This window comes from Giraffa tippelskirchi, chromosome 12 (genome assembly GCF_054371585.1).
Source record: "Giraffa tippelskirchi isolate mGirTip1 chromosome 12, T2T-mGirTip1v1.2.pri, whole genome shotgun sequence".
Classification (NCBI taxonomy): domain Eukaryota; kingdom Metazoa; phylum Chordata; class Mammalia; order Artiodactyla; family Giraffidae; genus Giraffa; species Giraffa tippelskirchi.
In genome coordinates, this window is record NC_137286.1 from 120,470,621 (window position 1) to 120,491,757 (window position 21,137).

General features: G+C 39.4%; 1 long non-coding RNA gene across 2 annotated transcripts in view; it reads right to left on the reverse strand.

The window, feature by feature from the left end:
• Positions 1-1,587, reverse strand: part of LOC145529493 (uncharacterized) — a 43,422-nt gene extending 41,835 nt beyond the window's left edge. Inside the window, exon 1 of one of the 2 annotated variants that reach the window (XR_014071284.1) lies at positions 1,522-1,562. This is a non-coding gene — a long non-coding RNA (uncharacterized LOC145529493). Of the gene's footprint in view, positions 1-1,521 lie in introns of both variants that reach the window. The other variant, XR_014071283.1, reaches the window with a different exon arrangement.
• Positions 1,588-21,137: the final 19,550 nt, after the last annotated feature.

Sequence of the window (21,137 nt, forward strand, 5' to 3'; positions counted from 1 at the left end):
TTCTTTCTGATTTAAAATTGAGAGTACCATGACCATACATTGTGTATAATTCCAAGTCTTATCTGAGTACATATGGTACTATTATTAACGGCAAAAAAAAAAGCAATTTAATCCTCCCCTCAAAACTATGCAGTGCCTTCAACTATTTTACAATTTTGGCCCATTAAAACATATTTATAGCTTGTCTAAAATAATTAGATTATTTGATTTATACAGTAGTTATTTCCAAGGGAGCTGCTGCCAGATCTATGTCTTATAAAGCAATTAACAAACTTATTTTTGGAAGTAAGCATTTAATATCTGTCCTGCAGCAGGCTGAAAAAATTAAGATTTGATGTTCAATCTTTGGCTATAATTAAAGGTAAATTTAAATATTATCACAGTAGCAGAGGAGCCACAGCAGAAATGTTTACTTGAAAATGAAGTGAGTCATTTCACTGAGTCAATTGCTCTCTCCTATGCTTGCATGCATGATCAACAGAAGTGTGTGTTTTATCCTCAATTCCTTTCCTCAGATATGCAACAGCTGTTCTTTCCTTCAAACTATAAACTTCATCTTCCTGTTTTACCTTAACTGTTTTGTCCAAACTGCTGCAGATATGATAGCAATTCAAAATCCAAAGAATTTACAGTGCAGACAAGATGGCGGAGTAGAAAGACTCTGAGCTCACCTCCTCCTACAAGCACATCAAAATTATAAGTGTTTACAAAGTAACTGTCTATAAGCACGACCTGAAGACTAGCAGAAAAGGTTTTCCACAAGTAAAGGTATGAAGAAGGAAGCACAATGAGATGAGGAGGAAGAATGAAAGCACAGTATAATCAAGGCTCACATCATTGGGTAGGCTCCCCAGAGATGGGAGAATAATCACAACTGCAGAGGTTATCCGCAAGGAACAAGAGATCAAAGCCCCACATTAGGCTCCTCCGCTTGGGGGTTCTTTGCCAGGAAGATGAGCTCCCAGAATACTGGGCTATGAAAACCAGTAGGGCTTATATTTGGGTTTCCCTGGTGGCTTAGATGGTAAAGAATCTGCCTACAATGCAGAAGACTCGGGTTTGATCCCTGGGTTGGGAAGATTCCCTGGAGAAGGGAAAAGCTACCTACTCCTGTATTTCTGCCTGGAGAATTCCATGGACAGAGGAGCCTGTAGAGTTACAGTCCACGGGGTCCTAAAGAGTAGGTCATGACTGAATGACTAACACATACACACAGGGCATATATTCGGGAGAGCTGAAGGTTTATAGGAAATAGAGACTGCCCCCACAAAGGGCGTGTACAAAATCTCACACTCTCTGTAGTCCTAGGGCAGAGGCAGTAATTTGAAAGAAGTCTGGCCCAGACCCACTTGCTGACCTTGGAGAACCTCCTGGAGAGGCAGGAGGCAACTGAAACTCCCTATGGACATAGAAGATTGCAGTAGCATGGTTGAGAGCTCATTCTACCAAGAAGACACTGGTGCTCACAAGTGCTATTTTGGAATCCTTCATCTAACCTATTAATGCCAGAGGTTTACCTGCCTATCAGTGTGCTGGCACCAATCCTGGATCCTCCCACTCCCCACAGTTTCATCTGCCTTAGGTCCTGGCCCCACCCACCAGTAGGCCAACACCACTGGGACCCACTGGGCCATCTAGTCAACCTTGTTGAGCTCCAGTCCTACTCATCAGTAGACTGGTCCACCACAAAAGGCAGGGCCTGACAGCCAACCAGGCTGGGGCCAGTCCTGCTTACCATCATGGTCACAATCAGTCATTTCAATCTTTGTGACTCCATGAACTGCAACATGCCAGATAGTTGTCTCCATAACAACAGAATGGCCCATATAGCCCACATAGAGAGAACTTCTAGAGCATATAACCCTGGTGATCAGAGAGGAGTGCACTGCTGGACCCCATAGTACATCTCCTACATAAGGCTCCCTCTTCAAGATTGAGAAATGTAACTGACCTATGAAACAGATAAAAATAAACACAGAGAATTAGACAAGATGAGTTGACAGAGGAATATATTCCAAATGAAAGAGCAAGACAAAATCTCAGAAGAACTAAGCAAAGTGAAGCAAACCCACATGATAAAGATTTCAAGGTAATCATCATAAAGATGCTTAATAAACTTGGGAGAAGAATGGGTGAACACAGTGAGACATTTAATAAAGAGTTATTATAGAAAATATAAAGAAGAACCAAACACAGCTGAAGAATGCAGTAACTGAAATGAAAAATACACTGGAAAGAATAAACAGCAGATTAGATGATTCAAAGGAACAGATCAGAGTTTTACAGACAAGTGAAAACAAAAGAGTTCCACACTACTAAACTAGCTTAACAAGAAGTGTTAAAGGGACTTTTCTAAGCAGAAAAGAAAAGGTCACAACTAGAAATATAAAAATTACAGAAGGAAACATCTTATTGGTAAAAGCAAACATACAGGAAAGGTACTAGATATAAGTGGTTACTTATGAAGTTGGTAGGAAGATTAAAAGACAAAAGTAGTAAAATCATCTATACTCACAATATTATTAAAGGATACATAAAACAAAAAAAAATGTCAAATATGATGTCAAAAACATTAAATGTGGTGAAAGAGAGTAAAAATGAATTGTTAGAATGTGTTGGAACTTAAGAGATCATCAACTTAAAATAATTACTGACCATGAACTTTCTGGTAATCACAAACCAGTCAGTCAATTCAGTCGCTCAGTTGTGTCCCACTCATTGTGACCCATGGACTGAGGCACGCGAGGCTTCCCGGTCCATCACCAACTCCTGGAGCCTACTCAAACTCATGTCCATTGAGTCAGTGATGCCATCCAACCATCTCATCCTCTGTTGTCCCTTTCTCTTCCTGCCTTCAATCTTTCCCAGCATTAAGGTCTTTTCTAATGAGCCAGTTCTTTGCATCAGGTGGCCAAAGTACTGGAGTTTCAGCTTCATCATTAGTCCTTCGAATGAATATTCAGGACTGATTTCCTTTAGGATTGACTGGTTGGATCTCCTTGCAGTCCAAGGGACTCTCAAGCATCTTCTCCAACACCACAGTTCAAAAGCATCAATTCTTAGGCTCTCAGCTTTCTCTATGGTCCAATTCTCACATCTATACACGACTACTGGAAAAACCATAGCTTTGACTAGATGGACTTTTGTTGGCAAAGAAATGTCTCTGCTTTTTAATATACTGTCTAGGTTGGTCATAGCTTTCCTTCCTAGGAGCAAGCGTCTTTTAATTTTATGGCTGCAGTCACCATCTGCAGTGATTTTGGACCCTAAGAAAATAAAGTCTCTCACTGTTTCCATTGTTTCCCCATATATTTGCCATGAACTGCTGGGGCCAGATGCCATGATCTTAGTTTTTTGAATGTTGAGTTTTAAGCCAGTTTTTTCACTCTCTTCTTTCACTTTCATCAAGAGGCTCTTTAGTTCAAAACGTGGTCCTCTGGAGAAGGAAATGGCAAACCACTTCAGTATTCTTGCCTTGAAAACCCCAAGAACAGATTGAAAAGGCAAAAAGATATCACACTGAAAGATGAATTCCCCAGGTCAGTAGGTGCCCAATATGCTACTGGAAAAGATTGGAGAAATAACTCCAGAAAGAACGAAGAGATGGAGCCAAAGTGAAAGCAATGCCTACATGGATGTGACTGGTGATGGAAGTAAAGTCCAATGCTGTAAAGAACAATATTGCATAGGAATCTGGAATGTTAGGTTCTTGAATCAAGGTAAATTGGAAGTGGTCAAACAGGAGATGGCAAGAGTGAGCATCGACATTTTAGGAATCGGTGAACTAAAATGGACTGGAATGGGTGAATCACAGACCAAGAGCTACACAAAAAAAGGGAAAGAAACCCCATTTACATTTGCATCTAAAAGAATAAAATATCTAGCAATACATTTAACCAAGGAGATCAGAGACTTGTACTTGGGAAACTATAAGACACTGAGGAAAGAAACTGAAGATACAAACAAATGGAAAGATATACCATTTTCAGGGATTGAAAGAATAAATTTTTTTAAAATCACTAGACTTCATTTCAGGTTTAAAAAATTATTAGCCTAGTGTTTATTATTCCTTCTGTAATTATTTCAATATCATATACGTTTACAGGTCATGTTCTAAATATTTTTGGCTTAGATATTTTGTCACTATAAAATACATTTTTTGCAGATTTTGAATTGGGATACATCACTGAGGGAGCTTCCCAGATGGCTCAGTGGTAAAGAATCTGCCTGTCCATGAGAGGCAGGAGATGAGGGTTCAATACCTGGTTGGGGAAGATCCCCTTGAGGAGGTGATGGCAATCCACTCCAGTATTCTTGCCTGGAAAATCCCATGGACACAGGAGACTGGTGGACTACAGTCCATGGGGCCCTAAAGAGTCAGATACGACTGAGCAACTGAGCATAATTTAGCAGCATATCATTTAGACCCAGTCTTTAACTTAGGACAAGGTCTTAAGCTTTCTTGTACATAAATAACTTCCCTTTCTGAAAGAGGCATCTGTTGCCCTGAGATGCCTTTTAAGTATTGTATCAGAGATGACAAGAAAAAGTAATATTTGAGACTCATCACTTCAATTTTGTAACACTGATTTAAAGAAAAGCAAAGAAAACAACTTTGAATGCCAAGGCTTTTGACTTACAATAACTGGGTTTTTTGACAGGCACAATGTTTTGAATAGTAAGAGTCTGGTCTTGAGTATTAAGAGTAAAAGCTCTGGAGAAATCAAGAAGTAAAGTTAATGGATTCAGGACTATCTAGGGAAGAAAGCAGGTGAGGAGCCGGATAATCTCTCCTAGAATTGCTTTTGGGGAGATAAGAGGAAGGAAGGAAGCCCACCTTCCATACTGTTCCCCTTCCCTTAGGCTGGAAACTACCATCAGTAGGAATGGATACTGACAACTTGATTCTAGAAGAAACGTTGAGTTCATAGGGTTGACAAAACCATATGATGAAAGTTCTTATGTGTTTTTCCACGTCTCACGGTTTTTGACTGTAAAATGGTACAGGTTAATGTGACAATGTAAATTACAAGAGAGCAGTTCACTAGTTTTTCTTATCAATAGACTATAACAAGGAGTATTGTGAAAGACTTTGAAATGTACAAAAAATTGCTGGGCATTCTGCCTGATGCACTCTTCTGGATTATCTGTTGTGCTTTTCACTGGCTTTAAGCAAATTTACCATCTAAATTGTATGCTAAACAACTTTTGTACATAGGAATGGGCTTCTCTGGTGGTTTAGATAGTAAAGAATCTGCCTGTAATGCAGGAGACCTGAGCTCAATCCCTGGATGGGGAAGATCTCCTGGAGAAGGAATGGCTATTCGCTCGGTATTCTTGCCTGAAGAATTTCATGGACAGAGGAGCCAGGCGGGCTATAGTCCATGGGGTCGCAAAGAGTTGGGCATGACTGAACAACTAACAGACACATAGGAATGCAAGTAAATTTTATCAGTGGAAATGTAATTTGTTCTTTTCCTATGAAAATGAAAGTTGCTCAGTCATGTCTGACTCTTTGCGGCCCCATGGACTATATATACAGTCCTTGGAATTCTCCCGGCCAGAATACTGGAGTGGGCAGCCTTTTCCTCCTCCAGGGGATCTTCCCAACCCAGGGATCGAACTCAGGTCTCCTGCATTGCAGGCAGATTCTTTACCAGGTGAGCCACCAGGGAAGCCCAAGAATACTGGAGTGGGTGGTCTATCCTTTCTCTAGGGTATCTTCCTGACCCAGGAATTGAACCAGGGTCTCCTGCATTGCAGGTGGATTCTCTACCAACTGAGCTACCAGGGAAGCCTCTTTTCCTATGGGTATTAACCAATTTTGAATCTATTTTCACATTCATGTCAGCATTCCTGATGGTTGTAACATCATACTGGTTCCTTCATTTATTAACAAGTTAAATAAATCCTTGATATGTTCTAATTTTATGTTTGCATGAGAGTCATGATTTTGCTTTTTATTTTTTGACCAGAATGGAATCTTTACTTTCATAACTGTATAAATCTGATCCAAATATGCCCACCACTACTTTCTCCAAAAGAAACATGCTATAAAAGAGCAAACTACATCTGCTCACTGAGTGAATGGACATCTTGGCTGTCTTGTTGGGTTTAATTAAGAGACCATTCATAGCAATACATTTATGGTAGAAAGCGTAGTATGATGTTAAGCCATTTTAGCTTTTGTACATACATGGCGCACTTCGGGCCCATGATTCAAAAGCTTCTCGACCGTAGGCAGAATACTCAATGACATAAATCAGAGCAAGATCCTCTTTGACCCACCTCCTAGAGTAATGGAAATAAAAACAAAAGTAAACAAGTGGGACCTGATTAAACTTAAAAGCTTTTGCACAGCAAAGGAAACCATAAGTGAGGTGAAAAGACAACCCTCAGAATGGGAGAAAATAAAGCAAATGAAACAACTGACAAAGGATTAATTTCCAAAATATACAAGCAGCTCATACAACTCAATGCCAAAAAAGTAAACAACCCAATCAAAAAGTGGGAAAAAGACCTAAACAGACATTTCTCCAAAGAAGACATACAGATAGCCAACATACACATGAAAAGATGCTCAACATTGCTCATTATTAGAGAAATGCAAATCAAAACTACAATGAGATATCACCTCATACCAGTCAGAATGGCCCTCATCAAAAAGTCTACAAACAATAAGTGCTGGCAAAGGTGTGGAGAAAAGGGAACACTCTTGCACTGTTGGTGGGAATGGAAATTGATACAGCCACTATGGAAGATGGTATGGAGAGTCCTTAAAAAGCTAGGAATAAAACCACCATATGACCCAGCAATCCCACTCCTAGGCATATACCTTGAGGAAACCAAAATTGAAAGAGACACATGTATCCCATTGTTCATTGCAGCACTATTTACAATAGCTATAACATGGAAGCAACCTAGATGTCCATCAACAGATGAATGGATAAAGAAGTTGTGGTATATATACCCAATGGAATATTACTCAGCCATAAAAAGAAACACATCTGAGTCAGTTCTAATGAGGTGAATGAACTTAGAACCTATTATACAGAGTGAAGTAAGTCAGAAACAGAAAGATAAATACTGTATTCTAACACATATATACAGAATCTAGAAAAATGGTACTAAAGAATTTATTTACAGGGCAACAATGGAGAAATAGACATAGAAAATAGACTTATGGACATGGGGAGAGGGAAGGAGAAGGTGAGATGTATGGAAAGCATAACATGGAAACTTACATTACCATGTGTAAAATAGATAGCCAATGGGAATTTGCTGTATGGCTCAGGAAACTCAAACAGGGGCTCTGTATCAACCTAGAGGGTGGGATGGGGAGGGAGATGGGAGGGAATTTCAAAAGGGAAGGGATATATGCATACTTATGGCTGATTCATATTGAGGTTTGATAGAAAACAGCAAAATTCTGTAAAGCAATTATCCTTCAATTAAAAATAAATTCATTAAAAAAAGATTTTTGACCTTAAACTGTTAAGCTGGGCATGATTTTGCCGTTTAAAAAATAATCTTGTAACATACGTTCTGGTGAACTGGAAATTTCTAGAGCTATATTAACTTACTTTTTAAAGTTTTTTTTTTAATGTGGATCATTTTTAAAGTCTTCGTTGAATTTGTTGCAGTCTCCCCAACCAGGGATCCAACCCACACCCCCTGCACTGGAAGGTGAAGTCTTAATCACTGGACTACTAGGGAAGTCCCTGTGTGTGTTACGATTGTTAGCCACTTAGTTGTGTCTGACTCTTTGCAACCCCATGGACTGTAGCCCACCAGGCTCCTCCATTCAAGGGATTTCCCAGGCCATTTCCTTCTCCAGGGGATCTTCCTGACCCAGGGATTGAACCCCGGTCTCCTGCATTGGAGGCAGACTCGTTACCGTCTGAGCCACCAGGGAAGCCCTAACTTATTTTAAATCTATGTATAATGATAAAAGGACTTCTCTGGTAAAGCCCTCTTTAACATCTGAGCCACCAGGGAAGTCCCTACCTTCTTTTATATCTATGTTTGATGAAGAAATGAAGAAACCACTTGCACGCAGGAGACCGCCTACGAATGCAGGAAAAGTGGGTTCAATCCACAAGTTGAGAAAATCCCCTGGAGAAGGAAATGACAAGCCACTCCAATATTCTTTCCTGGAAAATCCCATGGACAGAGGAGCCTGGTGTGCTACAGTCCATGGGGTCGCAAGAGTTGGACATGACTGAGCAACTAAACTACCACCACCACCACCATGATGATGGAGATCTTAGGTATCATCCACAAACAGCAGGGGAAATAGTTTGTAGAACAGTAAATAGTAGTTACCCTGTATCACTTCTCCAGTCATTCCATCTAGGTATTAACTGTTCAGAGACAAACTCTTTTCCTTTGGCTTTATGTTTGCACAGGAAGATTTTCCATTGGGAATAAATTCTTCTGAATTTTCCAATCCTTTATTCAGGCCTCACTAAAGGAAGTGACATAACTTTCTGATGGGGAGACTGGCAGAAAAATTTAGACAAATTTTAGAAGTAACATAATTCCTTTTTCCTGGTGCTCTTCAGGATTAGCTGCTTTCATCTTAGAGACTTTATGGGGGTAAGCTCTAAAGACAAGAGGATTACCATTTACCTGCATTGTCAATGAATCCACTGAACTAACAATCCTAGCGCTCCATTTCCAAAGAACTTTGTCAATAACAAAACTTGATATGTTGAGTTCCTTTACTTACATCTATCTCTCAAATGGTTTAGAACATGGATGAGGAAAAGAAGAGTTCTGTTATTAGTCTCTCAAAATCTAGACCCAAGAAAAGGAGCTGCTGCTCTCTCAGACTTCCGTATATAAAGACATAATTTGCTTTTGGCTTGCTTTAATACTAATTAATACGATATGTTCCAAGAATGCCTGGATAGAAATTGAAGTGAATTCAGAATAAATTTATACAACAGAGCTACCTTGTGGAACAGAAATATCTATTTTAATATCTAGTTAAGCCTTAACTATTCACTTGTAGAAGACAAAGCTTTGTTCTATTTATATTGCATTGGAAAATGTCTAAAAGGCTTTTTCTTTTTCTGGACTGTGATTTATATTATGGGGTGTGTCCAATGCCCTGTAGTTGTTGTTGTTGTTGCCCTATACACCTTCTGTAATCACAAGGACTTTTTTGCTCACTGTGGTAAGTTAGGGTTAGGCAAGTTGCAGATTTTCTTAATATAGTTGCAGACATTTGAAGAATACTAGAATTTAAAGAATACTAGATAAAACAACCCAATGCTGACACCATGAAGAGTCTCCAGTGGTTATATGCCATACTTTATATCCTATAGAAATAATTATACGATTTTTCTCAAGTAGTATTTTTTAAGTTTCTATGTTAGACTTGTCTACTTAGTCCAATAAAACATTTACTAGGGAGTTGTTCGAATTTTACATGTAGCACATATATGAGAATAATAGGCATAGCTATTTTGTAATATAAAAGTATGGTTATTTGAAATGTGCAGAGCCGGTTACTGATTCCATGAATCCCCAGAGAGACTACCAAGTAGCCTACTGATAAAGGAAATCCAAGTTATCTATTACTTCAGTAAAGGAGACTTCTACCTTGGGAATCTTTGTAGTTTTTTAGAAGACAAGGGGTAGATAGAACCTTTGTAAGATTTTGAGGGTTCTGGTTTAAGGCACATCTGTAAGTGTGGGGTAGGGGGCTGACTGGACTCAAGAGAGTTTGTAGCAAAATGACTTAGGATTGATAGATGAAGTGAGGTGAGCATTTTAAAGTGAATCTTAAAGAGTAGACAGTCAATTGGGGAACCTCATGGAGTCATCCAGTGTCCTGAGTAGGGGCTTTTACTCTGGAAAGGACTAGTTGAATAGTTTATTAATGGAACAAATGGGTTTTTGAAAAGTGATTAAGTAAGTTATTTGCAACTTCATCTTCCTGGGCAAGAGATTACTGGAATAGTAAAGTCTTGTTAGAGCAGGCATTTGAATTATAAAGCCATTTTGATGTTAACAGTATGCTGTGTGGTGACAGATAATTTAAGTTCTACAGTAAGTTTTTGCAATGTAATTTTCAGTAGCATTTAATTTTTCGGTCGTTTGTTCATTGTCTCAGGATATAAATAAAATGTATTGGAAAGGGCAATTTAGAAACTACAGTTTAGTATTTTAGAGCTAAAAGTAATGGAAACAATAGAAAATTTGGACATATTAAATGGCAGAATAATCCTGAAAAAGTGAAATGCAGGTAGTTTTTAGATAGAATTGTTTTGCTAGTTATTTTCCTTGGAAGTAATAGGTAGTCTATCTTTGTCTTTGATTTGTAATGTTTCCAAAATAGATATTTTATATATTTTTTGTCACTTTTATTGTACCTTTCTCACAGCAAACATCTTTATGGACAGTAAGTTTATCTGTCTATTTTTAAATTTATGTTTCCTAGTTGAGAGTTAGCATCAATAGGTGACATCACTAATGCTTCTGTAAATTTACAATTGGTATTTTGGCAAGTCATTTGGTTTTGAATATGTTTCATCTAGTTCTATCAAACCCATCAATGAATTTGGCTGGATTTATTAACTGATAGCTTTGGTGTAAGTAGAAATCAAAATAATGGTAAATATCTCAGAGACGTGAAACAGGATTTGTGATCCTTAGAGAAAGGTGTGCCATTGGAATAATTTTATCCATGATTTTGAATATCACACCAGGAATTCCACAGCAGGTGTGTCTGGCTGTGCTTTCTGTTTCTTCTTTCCCTTTTAAAAATTCACATTGAGAGTTCTTATTTATTTCCTCTCATTTTATTGAGTAGGTAGCATAAGAACCCAGATCTTCACTTTCTTTTTTAACAGGGGAAAATGAACATTTTTAAAGGTGAACACATTTAATAAAAAAAAAATATATACCACATGCTATGTTGCTTGTTTAATATTGTAATATTCATCATTTTCATTTATGGTTTCCAATTCCTACCTTTAAGATGCTAAGAAATATAACTATGTAAAAATAACCCTAGGGATGAAGTATATTGCTTCTTGTGTATATATATATATCATGAGCTTTCTGGGGACTTGAGCTGTTACGGTACAGAGGGATAAGTATAGGAATTGTTTAGGAGCTGAGTTACAATACAGAGGAATAAGTTTAGGAGTTGCTTAGGAATTAGTCCTAAACAAAAGTTCATATTACATTCTCAGAAGACCAAGTACATTGTAAAGCATAGGCTCAGCGTTCATATCTTTGTGTGTCAACCTTTCTCGTGCTGTGCGTGCATGCTAAGTCGACTTCAGGTGTGTCCGCCTCTTTGCGACCCTATGGACTGTACCCCTTCAGACTCCTCTGTCCATGGGGTTCTCCAGGCAAGAATACTGGAGTGGGTTGCCATGCCCTCCTCCAGGGGATCTTCCCAACCCACAGATGGAAGCTTATGTCCCCTGCATTGGCAGGCAGATTCTTTACCATTCCTCAGAATGGAATTATTTGTTTTCAAATCAATCAGGTGGAATAAAAACAGTAAGTGGCTCTGAAGAGGAACCACATGTAGCTTTCAGGTGCACCAAATGTTGTAATAATGATTCTTGGTCGTGAAACTTCAGATTAATCTGAAGTTTATTAATTAATCAGCTCAGGATCCTAAGATGTGGATCAGGAAGGGAGCTCATGGTGGAAAGAAAGTGGTTCATCTAGCAGATGGCTTCGGAGAAGGCAATGGCAGCCCACTCCAGTACTCTTGCCTGGAAAATCCCATGGACGGAGGAGCCTGGTAGGCTGCAGTCCATGGGGTCACAAAGAGTCAGACACGACTGAGCGTCTTCACTTTCACTTTTCACTTTCATGCATTGGAGAAGGAAATGGCAACCCACTCCAGTGTTCTTGCCTGGAGAATCCCAGGGACGGGGGAGCCTGGTGGGCTGCCGTCTATGGGGTTGCACAGAGTTGGACACGACTGAAGCGACTTAGCAGCAGCAGCAGCAGCAGCAGACCTGTTCAACTGTGTGAGATCGATGGCTTATGTATTTACATATGATGATTCTTTTATTGAGAAAGAACTTGGGTTAGGGTAAATAAGTTAGTTTACAAACCAGATCATTGGTATTAAAACAAGCAAATAAAAAAACCCCAACGAATTTAGAGCATCCCTATAAATGACTCTCAACTCCTCCTCTATGTTTGAATTATCCGGTGTGTGCTAAGTCGCTTCATTTACGTCCAACTCTTTGCGACCCCATGAGCTGTAGCTAGCCAAGCTTCTCTGTCCATGGGGTTCTCCAGGCAAGAATACTGGAGTGGGTTGTCATTTCCTCCTCCAGGGGATCTTCCCAACCCAGGGATTGAACCCGTGTCTCTTATGGCTCCTGCATCGCATGCAGATTCTTTACCACTGAGCCACTGGAGAAGCCTCTTGAGTCGTTTCAGAGAACATTTAAAATACTCTAGGACCTGGCCCCATCCTTAGATCTGGCTGAATTGGCCCCAGACATCCAGAAACAGAAGATTCTAATGAGCAGCTAGGCTTGAGAACTGTTGAAACAAACTGCAGTACTCAGATAGATGCTACCAAGCACCTGAGATAAACATTTTACCTCATTCAGACATGAAATGGAGTGGTGTGTGTGTATGCAGTCTAAGTCACTTCAGTCATGTCTGACTTTGCGATGCCATGGACATCTGTCCACTAAGTTCTGCCTTAAGACCTAATAAAAGGGAGCTGAGTTGCCATCCAGATAAGAATACTGGAGTGGGTTGCCATTTCCTCCTCCAAGGAATCTTCCCAACCCAAGAATCAAACTTGTGTCTCTTACGTCTCCTGTATTGGCAGGCTGGTTCTCTACAACTAGTGCCACTTGGGAAGCCCAAATGAAGTGGTTCCGGGCAGCAAATTCAAGGGGAAAACATGTCATGTGGCTTCCATTTCCTGGATGAAGTATACTAAACTCTTCTTTATTGTTTTTTTTCTTTTTATTTTAATTGGAGGCTAATTACTTTACAATATTTAGAAATGACATATTTCTAGAGTAAAAGTTAAGGTTGAATTTTCCTGGACTGACCCTTGTATAAAGTCCTGAGCAGCGATTTATGGCTTTAATCAAAGTATTTCAATAGACACATGTTATATGCCATGATGCTCAAATGAATACTTCTTATAAAGACCTGTTAGAGATGCAGAGGATCAGTTCAGTTCAATTCATTCTCTCAGTTGTGTCCGACTCTTTGCGATCCCGTGGACTACAGCGAGCCAGGGTTTCCTGTATAACACCATCTCCCAGAGCTTGCTCAAACTCATGCCCATCGAGTTGGTGATGCCATCCAACCATCTCATCCTCTGTCATCCCCTTCTCCTCCTGCCTTCAATCTATCCAAACTTCGGGGTCTTTACCAATGAGTCAGCTCTTCACATCAGGTGGCCAAAGTATTGGAGTTTCAGCTTCAACATCAGTCCTTCCAATGAACACCCAGGACTGATCTCCTTTAGGATGGACTGGTTGAATCTGCCTGCGTTCCAAGTGACTCTCAAGGGACTTCTCCAACACCACAGTTCAGAAGCATCAATTCTTTGGCGCTCAGCTTTCAGCTAAAATGGGTCTGTGAAGGAAATTTTGGCTAGGTAAAGAAGCAAGGAGGCCTGAGAGAGGGAGGTCATTTAATATTAACCTAAGTTATTAATAGATGTAACTCAGTTACCCCATTAGAATTCGTTTGCATTTCTGGCTTGAAGAATCATTGAGTGGCCAGGAATATTTCTGAAGCCTGATTTGCACAGGTGTCTCAGCCTTCCATGAAAAGGTAGTATGAAGATCTATCTCAACTTTGGCCAAGTTCCTTAGTTATCTTAAGTGACTTGCCTGGGAAACATCCTGATAAATTTGAGGAAGCAACTTGAAGAGAAAAAGCTACTTGGAGACTTGAGGGATAAGGACCTGAGTTCTGCCTTAAGACCTAAATAAAAGGGAGCTGAGTTGCCATCCAGAAGTGTGACACTAAACCTGTCTGCAGCACATGTGCCCTGGAACATGTGGATCTTGTAGCTAACATAGAGTACCTGCTCTATAAGTGCCAGAAGGAGAATTCAGTCATGAAAGAGTTCCCAATGGGCACTTGATAAAGGTTCAAAATATCTGAGTTGAGGCAGACTCTCACTCATTTATGTTGACATCATTAAGGTCCTCATGTTCTGTCCCTAAACAACCCTCTTTGTTGCCTAGTTACAGTTGGTTCATCTCTGTTCATCAGTTTGAGTCGTCCTTAAATTTTGGGGTTAGGGGCACCTAACACCACTGGAATTCATGGTAGGAGACTGTTAATGAAGAATAAGAAAAAGAAATCAATAATTTCCACCACTGCAGGGATTCATATTCTGAGTCCCCTTCTTTCTAGCTAAAAGTTTGTAAAAGTGAGTTATTTAACTCTTTTTGTAGCTAACTTCACTCATCAACAAAGTGAAGATAATTATATGAAGTTGGTAATGTTGGTGTACGAATTAAATTAGATAATGCTCACCAAGAAGGTCATTATATAGTTCCTGACACAAAGCAATCATTTGATAAAAATTAACTATTTTTGTGGTCATCATTGATTTTTTCACTATCATCATCATACCCTGAGTGAAATACAAAGGTTTCCCAGGTAGGTAAGACAATAAGATAGACATCTATTTCTGGAGTGTCAATTTTACCAGAAGACTGAACAGTTGGATTGGAGAGAGAAACATTTTTTATTAAAACAAATATCAACATACTTTGAAATAAATTTCAAAAATCCCAAGGATATTTAGGCAGAAATAGACAGCATATTAAAAAGCAGAGACATTACTTTGCCAACAAAGGTCCATCTAGTCAAGGCTATGGTTTTTCCAGTAGTCATGTATGGATGTGAGAATTGGACAGTGAAGAAAGCTAGCGCTGAAGAATTGATGCTTTTGAACTGTGGTGTTGGAGAAGACTCTTGAGAGTCCCTTGGACTGCAAGGAGATCTAACCAGTCCATCCTCAAGGAGATCAGTTCTGGGTGTTCATTGGAAGGACTGATGTTGAAGCTGAAACTCTAATACTTTGGCCACCTGATGCGAAGAGCTGACTCATTTGAAAAGATCCTGATGCTGGGAAAGATTGAGGGCAGGAGGAGAAGGGGACGACAGAGGATGAGATGGTTGGGTGTCATCACCGACTCGATAGACATGGGTTTGGGTGGACTCCAGGAGTTGTTGATGGACAGGGAGACCTGACATGCTGCAGTTCATGGGGTCGCAAAGAGTTGGACATGACTGAGTGACTGAACTGAACTGATGAGTAATCTGTGCTTGCAAAATGTCATAAATCTGTGCAACTTCATGTAAGTCTCAAGACCTAAGAGGTCACATATCCGCTCTCTTCTGCCGTCAATGGAAATTTTCTGGAAATTTGGAAAGTGTGATTGTGTAGCAGAACTCTATGATCAATTGCATCTTAAGTAGTTCCTTTCTCTAGAAGAGTTAAACATCATTGCAATTCCCACTGGACTTTATACTGCACTGAGAGTTCCCTGTGAATGTGGGGTTGGTGTGGTGCTTGAGGAATCAACTCAAGAGGCAAATGAACAAACAGGCACACACACACATACACACAAAACCCTAGATGCTGTAGGGAGACAGGTGCTGAAGTTCTGTCTAAGAACAGCTGGGAGAAGGAAGAAACCACCTAGTCCTGGTGCTGACTGCGAGGGCAACATCTGTTACCTGCTGCCCAGAGTTGCTTCATGAAGCAGCATACGGAGTTAATCCTGAGTCCTGGGACTTCCAGGATTGTCCATACCTCTCTGTTACCTCAGCACGAGTCTCTTGAAAGAAGCGTGGGTGTGTGTGTGCCCATATGCACACGTGCACACACACACCCCCTCCCACACACACGCCCAAGGGAGAGAACCAGGAAAAAGTTAAATTTAGATTGGGATTTGTGAGAAGTGATATTTTTTCTTAATCATCATCGAGAAGAACTAACAGCATCTGTGGTGCATCCCAGTGGGACTGAGTGCCTGGGAATTCAGAGGGGACCCTGGAACCCAGTGAAAGAGAATAATAGGAAGTAGGCAAGCAGTGTTGGTGTCCAAGGCAAGAGGGGTTAGGGCAGGACTAAGGGAAGCCAGAATTAGCCATCTCAGAGATTCTCTCTCAACTCTCAGATATTATTCAGATTCTTTTGAGTCAAAATGGAGAGACTTAATAAAAATCAGAATTTGCCTCCATGATATTTTGTGGACTTTAATTTTTTTCAGGTACTTGATGGAATTGAATTGTATTAATACTTCTTACTTTGATAGAGTAGGTATCCCATGTAGACTGAAGGAGGGCCACGTTGCGCGTGCGTGCTCAGTTACTTCATTGAGTGGATGTCAAATTTAACTCTTTAGTTGTAACCTATAGGAGGATCTCATTCCTGTTGGGTTTGGTTTGAAGTGGAGCTTGGAGGTGAGGCCAGTGCATCAGAAATTTGCACTTCTTAAGCACTTGAAATCATGCATGATATAGTCTTTTAAAAACACCGATGTAGCAGGAGCTGGTTCAAAGGACTCATATGCCTCTTTTGAGTGCTGCTTTCAAGCAGTTACATTTTTAGTTGCTTATGGCATCAGAATATGGATTATGAGACTATCATAATATATACTACACATAGAAATACATATATATATGCATATACATTGAAGATGCATATATAAGGATTCAAGTTGTATTTTCTTACTTATATTGTCAAGAGAACCTAGTAATAAAAAGGTTAAAACCTTGTTTTAAGTTTAGTTACATAAAATGGATTAAAGTTTTATAATTTTTCTAAAATTGAATGGAAAAAAATTGAAAGTCCACAAAATATCACCGAGGCAAATTCTGATTTTTATTAAGCTTTGCTGTTTTGACTCAAAAGAATCTGAATAATATCCTGTTATAACAGGGGATTACAATGAATGTCTGAAATGAAGCAGGTAAACAATTTTGGCTCAAGTATACTTAAGGCAGCTAGACGAAATATGAACTCCTATAGCCTAAAGCTTAAAGTGTGGGTCTCCTAATAGGAAACATATAACTCATAATTTCATCCAAAATCAGAATACAGTGAAACTTGATAGAAAAAAAAGGATAAAAATGTTTTCACAGGAAAGGGGATATTTCAAGGAAACTTCCATTTTACCTCATTTTTAGGAACTTTGCTCACTGAGTCACTGTTATGAGAGCTTGAGGCCAGCTCCTCTGATATCGTTCTTCTTTTTATATTTTGTATATGATGCAGACTAGTCAAACAGATTACAACTCAATTTCTTTGAATCAGGCTGCTATGACAGATTAATCATGCTGAGTAATAGACTTGAATTCTTAAACCAATGATGCTAATGCTTATCATTGCATCTGACAAATTGGCTTATTTCCATTAATGATTGGAGGAAAAGTGGACTTAAAGCCACGATGCTGTAAAATGGGCTCAAAAATAATTTGAAGTTAGACAAAATTCTTTAAAATGTTTTACCTTCTCAAAATACAATTTAAAAAATTTCCATGTGCACATCTTTTGGGGGGTTGAAGGGTTGTATGTGGATAGTTAGCATTATCTGTCTCTTTTCATTCAGAAGGTTGGTAGATCTTTGTGGGAATTGTTCTTCTACAGATTTTCAAGAATCATAATCTTTAAGAATCTGTACCTGGAATATCCTATGAGCCCACATGCTGCCCTTGCTCCTAGATGGTTTGTTTAGGATTTGTCCCCTATGTTAGTCAATGTCCCTTAAATATATTGCACATGAAAATATTCCTATAATTTAGGCCCCATGGAAACTTTTTTCTTGATTAAAATCTTTTTGTTTTCTGATTTTGGAAAATGATATTTTGACATGTCAGCCTGCTCATAATCAATTGCACCCATTCATAGAAAAGATATATGAATAGATCTGGATTATTTTTTGTTTGTCTTTTTCATATATTTGATATATTCTTAATTCTAAATGATCAACCTTTTAAACCTGCCTTCTATGTTTTGGACTACCTCAAATCTCATATGGAAATAAAGTTGCTGTAAGTAGAATATCCATGACTTTTGGAGTCCATGTCAAAGCGTGGCTGGGTTATCCCAAATTTTTAACTCTAGTTAATCAAGTCATAGTAAAGGTATAGTGTTTGTGGAAATAAATAAGTATATACAGGAATAAGGTCTTTTAATGTTTGCTGTCCTCAAAGAAGTTTTTAGGATAACCAGGCTGGGCCAAGTCACATTCTTACTATACCTTTTCTCTGTCACAACGAAATTCAATAAACTCACCTATGCTAAGTATTATATTCTTTCTAACAATGGTGCCTTATTACAAGGAAATTCTAGAGACAACATCTATGCTCACAGCCTAACATACACCCTAAGTGTATCTTGGCAGACTAGTGAAGAGGTTACTTTAAGATTCAAGGTTTTTAACTTCTCCAGTTATCTCCATAAGCTGTTTTCTGTCTGATACTTTTATTTGGTAACTTAATTAATTGGGTCTCCAGAGGTTCATAGCAATGCAAATGATTCCTGCTTATGGCAACACATATGAATTTTGTCTGGTAGAGGAGATACGATTTTTAATATCTTTAACTTCTATTGGGCCCTCTCTGCTATTTGAGAGGTCTTTTTTTAAAAAAAGTCTTTATTGAATTTATTACAATCTTGCATCAGTTTTATGCTTTAATTTTTTTGGCTGTGAGGCATGTGGGATCTTAGCTCCTACCTAGGGGATCACCCTCTGCATTGAAAGACAAAGTCTTAACCACTGGGCCACCAAGAAAGTCCCTGAGAGATATTATATTCGGTCTCAACTCATAGCTCCTGGAGTCAATGTGAATGATGGAAAAGCTGGTCAGAGAGTGGTTAAGACCAGCTCCAAGTCCTGGTGGCTCAGTGGTAAAGAATCTGCCTGCAATGAAGGAAACTGCCAGCAATGCAGGAGATGTGGACTCGATCCCTGGGTCAGGAAGATCCTCTGGAGAAGGAAATGGCAACCCACTCCAGTATTCTTGCCTGGGAAATCCCATGGACAGAGGAGCCCAATAGGCTACAGTTCATAGGGTTGCAAGAGTCAGACACGACTTAGCAACTAAACCACCATCTCTAAGTCAATTGGTGGAGACTGGAAGTAATGATGAGTGGAGAAAGAGGCTGCCTTCTGATAGACATATGACTGTCTATTTGCTGTGTCTGTTTAATCTCCTGCAACAGTGAACATGCTAAAGAGCCAGGCTTCTGGAAGAAGACAGTGATGTTATCTCCCAGGCAAAGTTGAAAAGAGAATAAACAACAAATTCCTCTTCATTAAAGTACGTCACACAGCAGATTTTTTGCACGTAAGAGTTTACCAGAGAAAATCTGGAACCACTAAACTCTACTTGCTCAACCAGGACCATGTAATCATAACATTTAGCTCTTTGGAAGACAAGAAGCAAGATGAGGAATAATTTAAATCAGCCAATGTCTCTCTAAGTAGCAGATGCACCATTCAGTCCAGAAATCAATAGTGTTGGTCAGTTTTTAAGTCTGTAACTCAGTTAAGTTTGATAAGCATGAAAATACTATGTTTTCTCTAATTATGTGAGAAAGCAGATAAACTGAATTTTCTCAGGCATTTCTCATTCTTTCAAAAGCCCCCTAAGATATAATGAAAATCCTGGGAAAGTAGTGACTATATTAAAAAAAACTGACACATTGTTAGGTTCTTTGACAAAATAATTTCTGTGATTATTTGTCCTTTTGTTTGAAAATAAACAAATAATCAAGAACTACTTTAGAGAGGACTGTTAGATACATTTAAGGCTTCCCAGGTAGCTCAGTGGTAAAGAACCCATTTGCCAGTGCAGGAGATGTAGGGGACATGGGTTCTATCCCAGGGTCAGGAGGATCCCCTGGAGGAGGAAATGGCAACCTACTCCAGTACTCTTCCCTGGGAAATCTCATGGACAGAGGAGCCTGGTGGGCCACAGTCCATGAGTTCACAGAGAGTCGGACACGACTGAACATGCATGCAAGTTAGATACATTAACCTTGGAGATTTCCAGGGAAAATCAAGGGCAGATTCTTCCAGACCAGTTAGATTGACTTCATGGAGTGCTTAGCAAATGAGAAGTTTTTGGAAAAGTGCACTTGAAAGTCTGGTTGATAGATGGCTCTTTGTTGCCCTCTCCTTTCCTGGTAAACCATCAACTATCTGCTTTGTTGTTTTATAAGATTTAAAGATTCTTTTGATGGAAACAGATAATACATTGAAATGAATAGATGAAAGGCAGAACTCTCTCTTAGCTGCAGCACCAAAGGAGAGAAGGCTACTCAGCAGGGCAGTCTCAGGGGTTGCAACTGGGCTCAGGGTAGCAGTTAGCTGGAGCTGTGGAGAGAGATTATTAGTGCAAGGGGGTGGGGTTATCTTGGATTCTGGGCTCCCCATGAACTGGCTAATTTGAATAGTTTCAGGTCCAGGCCAGAGGGGGCTGTTCCTGGTTGTTGTGTACCTGCCCCTGGTGATTAGGGCTGTCTTCCTATAGTAGCCCCAAGTGTGAGAGCCTAGAAGGGACATGGTTGGAGACTTTATCAATTGTTCAAAAAAAGAGAACTGATGGGCCTCTAACTAGCCAGGACCTCAATAGCCAAGTCAAGAGAGTGTTTAAAAACCCAACTATATTCCATCCATACCCACCATTGTGCTTAGACTTCACAGGACTTATGATGCAGAGCGGATGAGTGACACGATGTGCTGCTATTGAGGAAACATCATCCAGAAGAGGAGGATAATTTCTTAGGATCAAATTCCCAAATGTATGCCATAGTTGCGCAAGGTGCCTAATAAGGAGAAAAAAAGGCATCGTAATTACTTCTGGCTTGGAAATTCTGGGTGAGCTTCTGCAGTCTGAATTCCTCTATAGACTTTACTAGTTCCATGTAAATGTCTGCTTCTTACTTAAAAAAAAAAAATTTACGGAGATGTAATTTAAATACATAAAATTTATCTGATTTAAATATACCAATTTAGTGATTTTTTTGTAAAGTTACAGAATTTTGTAACCATTGCCATAATCCATTTTTAGAACCTTCTCATTACGCAAGAAAGAATCCTGTGTCTATCTGCCATCCATCTCCTTTCCCAACCCTAGCCCTG